The 5,444-nt window shown below is 55.2% G+C and overlaps 1 long non-coding RNA gene across 1 annotated transcript in view; it reads right to left on the bottom strand.

Annotated features, from left to right (window-relative positions):
- Positions 1-2,203: 2,203 nt before the first annotated feature.
- LOC127749154 (uncharacterized) overlaps positions 2,204-5,444 on the bottom strand; it is a 57,651-nt gene continuing 54,410 nt past the window's right edge. Inside the window, exon 3 of the long non-coding RNA XR_008011000.1 lies at positions 2,204-2,688. This is a non-coding gene — a long non-coding RNA (uncharacterized LOC127749154). The remainder of the gene's footprint in view (positions 2,689-5,444) is intronic.

The following is a 5,444-nucleotide window of genomic DNA, read 5'->3' on the forward strand; positions in this document are numbered from 1 at the left end:
GGCGCGGCGGAAAGAAACTAAGCGGAGCAAAACTCGCACCACGATGCGAATTTGTTTTCAGTCAAGCGTGTTTTTATCTGCACTGATGCTGTAGTGGAGCTCCTGGCGCATGTTGAGATCTTATACCTCAAACCTATATTGCCTTCCTCTGAGCGGCCAGGCCAGGGCCAGGAGCAGCCAGGAGCCTATCACGGGATTCGCTACAACTTCGGAAGCTCCCACGCATCCCCTCATGTTTGCAGGGGATCGGGACTTCATCAAGCACTCGGGCCTACTCTGGTCCTCCTTCCCCCCCCACCCCTAATGACGCAATATGCAAACGAAGCTCGCATGTCGTGAGCGGGGCGGGGGCGGCGCGGGGGGCGGCAGTGCGCACCTCAGAGTCAAAGGGAACGGACTGGGGAGTGGCTGCGATCAGGGGACCGGGCGCGGAGTGGAGGTGGTGACGGTGATGGGGTGGGTGGAGGAAAGGGGATGAGGAGGGGGCGACGGAGAAAAGGCATTCCATGCGGGGGTGGTGAGGGTGGGGTGAGGAGCTGGAGATAGGTGAGCAGCAGCGAAGTCAGACTCGTTTCGAACACGAAGTATGCGTCTGCGTCCTGGGCGGTATGGTTTGCGGTAAGTAAACGTGGCGAGGAAACTGTTGTGTGCATGTGTGTGTCCCTATTGCGCCCTATTGGGAACAGGCCGACTCGTGCTGCGGTTATTCGCCTCTGAGACGATTCGTCCTCAACAATTCGTCCAATGATTACTCGCCATTCGATTTTTTGTCCTTGGTAACTTTGTCCCCATTTGTGATTATAGTAATCTGATAATCTGAGTGAAGGAAGAAAAATTAAAACTGGGGATGACATATCTTCGGACGAGTAAAAATGTGACATAGCTGAGGACAATTGAACTCAGTACCAGTCCTGGTCAGAGGGACGAATTACGATGGGACGAATCGCCATGGAGCAGGCTGACTCGTACTACGGTTATTCGCCGTCTCTATGTGTATGTGTGCGCATGCGTCTGTCCCGACCAGCATTTTTAACCAGCATCAGTGATATGACAGAACGCTCATCGATAATCTGCCGACACCGGTCGACACAGTTTTGATTATAATTCGTGCAGAGCCATAGCATCATTTCAGTCTTTCTGTCTTTCCGAAAATCTATACTGCTTGTTTGTTTGAACTTGGGGGCCCGGATCGCCAAATTATTTCTGGGCGGACGCGGTCGGGCCCCCGTGTCGGGCGGGGCGCGGGCGCGGGGGGGCCCGCCGGCCATCCCCTGCCGTGGGAGCGGCCCCACATGTGTATGATTCGCCCTAATCACCCGCCTGGCCGGCCCGGGCCGGACCGCACCGCTGCTGCTGCTCGCTCACAACACCTCCCCCCCCACCACTTTTCGCCATTCATTTATTCATTCATTCATTCGCGTGATAATGATTGGAGCCGCTGCTCCCCATTATTCGCCCGGCGATCATAATAAGAACTCTCCCGACACAAACACGTGTGGAGAGGCGTTAGCGTGTTTACCGCGTGCGAAGGAGGACAGGCGTGTCTGCTTGTGGCGGCGCAGAGAGTGAGAGAGAGAGAGAGAGAGATTGGGATGGGACGGGTGAGGGGTGCGGGCTTTGTGTGCAAGCTATGGGTGGCGCGCGGACGGACCATATAGCACCATCACTATGGAAAAGAGGGAGAGGGGGAGGAGGGGGGTTCTCGAGCCGAAATATATATATAATGCCGTGTTTCGCACCTCTCCGCCACTCTAAAAGTGGACTTTTCGACCCCCCACCCCCTCTCCGCGCTTTGCTCTCTCCGCACTATACACTCCGACCCGCAGCGCGCCAGGCCGCTCTCCCCTTTCTCTCCCAGCCCGCCTGGGCCTCCCTTTGCGCATTGCGGTCCGGTCCGTCCCGCCCAGCTCTACCAGTTCTACCATACCACTACCATCACTCTCCCAGTTCTCCCACTTTCTACAAGTGCATCGGGAGCGCCACCCACGCGGCACGTCAGGATGGATTGCCCGGCCCCTATTTCAATTATACTGGCCCCGTCTCTCCGCACGGTAAAAATAGTTTCTAGTATTTCAAGACGACCTGGTCTTGGATGCCATTAGCGTTCTCCATAAGATCCAAGCAGACCGCGGGTCTTGAAATACAAGAAACTTTTTTGCGATACGGATTAACGCTCGGGCCCCGCGAGAAATGCGCCGGAAATACTGCAGAATGTAACTACATCTATTATTCTAGATTTTTCAATTCACATAGGGATTTGTTTTTAGAACAGGAAAGAAGGAGCCGTAGGTAGTTCTCACCTCGACGGGTGCCCTCCGTGCGGCGGTGCGGGCTCGGCCCGGTGCTGCGGCGCTGTCAGGTCGGCTCGAGCCGGCCACAGGGGCGCCGAAGGAGCGCCGCAGGCGGGCGGAGTTCTCTCCTCTCCAGGCGGGCTCCAGCCATACATCATCATAGCGGAGCCGGGCGGCGCCGCGCGGCGCGGCGCGCTGTCCTGCCAGAATATGGCTCAAGTTACGCCCCTCGCCAGTAGCCCCCCTACCCCGCGGCCTGCACGACGACACGTCCAAAGTTTGGTCGGTCGGGAAGACTCACTCGCTCCTTGTCCTCGGACTCGTGTGAGGCGAGTGGGCTCTTGCCGAGCGGACTCGGCGGGACCGGGCGCAGAGGCTGCGGCACTCTGCAAGCAGACTGTATATATATCGTTGTTAATTTACAATATTTATTGTATAACTTTTGATTTACAATCGATCGGAAACATAAATTCACGACAAAACCGTTATTGCCTGTTAAGAATCTCAAGTGATTACTACGTACTGACTTCGGTGACTAAGCTGAAAATGAACCCGCATTAACGCGGAGGGTCGACAGGTAGGCACATGGTCAGAAAAATGATAGGCACTTGTATAGTAAATATGTAGCGTTCGACAATTTTCCTGGAAAGTATTGCCGTCGTGCAACTTTGCGAAAACAGATTTTTTCTCAAAGAACGGCTGGCAGTTGGCAGTGCACGATGCATCGTTCCATGGAACGTCTTACTTTCATCTGAGGTCAGTCATAGCCGTTCGAACGGATCCATCAGTACACTCGGCAGGGGCAGATATTTCCAAGCCCGGCCCAGGCTGCCTCCATCGTGGCTGCTCCCCTCGTGTTTGACGACGTCATGAATAAGGGTCGTGCAAGAGGGTCACGTGGGCCCATGACGCTCACAGTGCAGTGCGCACTAAAACGCGCTGCCGCCGTCCTGTCCTGCCCCGGGCCGAATGCATAGCCATGAGGCTAACTAAAGGGCATGGGGGCTCGGCCGGACGGGGCGCACCGTGTGTGTGAGTGTGTGTCGCTCCCCCCGTGTCGGTGTGTGCAGATAGTAGATTCTCATTACAGCCCGCAGCACCAGCCCCCGGGGCCCAGCCGGCCCGGCCCCCCGGTGCAACAGAGCAGACCAAGCCCATCAATATGGAGGTCAGGTCCATCGCACATCCCCGCTGCTGACGCAGCCCCCCCCCCCTCCCCCTCCTGCTCCCCCCGGGGGCATGACGTCACGAGCCCGCCTGCACTTGGGGCTGCTGCTGCTGCCGCCGCCCCCCGGACAAAGTTTGACTGCGGCGGTGGCGCCGCGGCGGCACCGATATCCTCTCTCCCTCTCTCTCGCTCTCCGCCTCGGGCGTGTTGCACTGCGCCCGGGCCATGACCACCATACTATGACTATTCAGGGGAGTACACCGAGTTGCAGCGGCAGTATCCGGCTCCTCGCTCCGCTACGTGCCGGCCCGGCCCCCCCGGTCCCGAGCAGGGTTGTTAACGATACAAAAAAAAAGTATCGCGATACGTTACGATAATATTCAATCCGAGTTATCGTATCGCGATACTATACACCTCTGATCAAAAATGTAACGCGTTACGTTACGATATATCGTCGTAACGTCTTTACGATACAGTCTCGAACAGAAAAAGAGCTTTAAAACAAGAAAATTGGTGGTATGGCTCTACCCAGTCAACACGATGTCTGATTTTTGGGAGGAAAAGGGGAAAAATCTGAGGAACTCAGATGTTTGAAGGCACACTCTTTAGATTTTGAGGAAGTATCGTCAGACGGATCATAGGAATTTGCCTCATGTTGAGAAAAGATCTTAAAATCTGAGAAGTTTCTTCTCAGATGTGCTGGAGTTCGTCAAAGTTTTCCCTTTTTCCTTGTGATTTCCTGTCCGACTGTAAAATCACTTGTATCGTATCGACGTTACGACGTTACGGGTCCTCCATAACGTATCGCGTTACAATACACCGTCGGCCGAAAAAGTAACGCGTTACGATATCGATACAAAAATCGTATCGATATCGTCGTATCGTCGTTACACGATAAAATATCGTTAACAACCCTGGTCCCGAGCGCCACCAGCAGCAGAGCCTCCCCGGCCCACCAACACCACTGCTGCTGTTGTTGTTTCAGTTCAATTTTTAAGCGAGGGAAGTACTTCCCAACCTGCTGCTCCTCCTTCCCCTGGCCATTTTCCCTCTCGCCGCTGCATTACGGGTCACTCTCCCCCATCCCCCCCCCCTCTATCTCTCTCTCCTCCCCCGGGGACTGGCCTCGGGATGAGGCGGCCAAGGGCTAGGACCAGGGGTCCGGGGAGGAGGCTGCTTTGTCAACCCCATACGCAAAGCTGTGGGTGCCCGGAGCGTACCGTGACGCGTAGCGGCAGCAGTAGCAGCAGCAGCAGCAGTGGCGCTCTAAAAGATTCATAGGCGCCCGGGCCCGGGCGTTTATCCCCTCAGCGGTCCGCCACGCTCCGCCACCCCACCACGGCACGCCACCCCGTCAGCACGCGTCAGCAGCTCGCGGCACGCGGGGGGAGGAAGGGGGGCGAGCATTACCATAGGGTTACAACAACCCCTTCACCAGCAACACAGCCCTCGAGTAATAAAGCGAGTGTAACTTTACCAAAAGTTTACACTCGCGCAACATATACGGTCGAGGCGGCGGCATGACGACGCTGCTGCCACTGGGGTTGGCGCAATTTGCAACTTACTCGTTAGTTGGTCGGCATGCGCCGGACGCTTTCACAAAAAAAACAAACACAAAAAAAAAAAACATATGTGAAAAAGCTATAGGAAGTCATCATATCGCCTGTGGGAGCCATAACCCCAACATACACCCCTCACCACCACTTCATATTCCCTAGCCCCCCCCCCCCCCTCGGCGGGACCGGGCGCAGAGGCTGCGGCACTCTGCAAGCAGACTGTATATATATCGTTGTTAATTTACAATATTTATTGTATAACTTTTGATTTACAATCAATCGGAAACATAAATTCACGACAAGACCGTTACTGCCTGTTGAAGAATCGCAAGTGAATACTTCTGACTTCGGTGACTAAGCTGAAAATGAACCCGCATTAACGCGGAGGGTCGACAGGTAGGCACATGGTCAGAAAAATGATAGGCACTT

This window comes from Frankliniella occidentalis, unplaced genomic scaffold (genome assembly GCF_000697945.3).
Source record: "Frankliniella occidentalis isolate FOCC.00 unplaced genomic scaffold, Focc_3.1 Scaffold36, whole genome shotgun sequence".
NCBI lineage: Eukaryota > Metazoa > Arthropoda > Insecta > Thysanoptera > Thripidae > Frankliniella > Frankliniella occidentalis.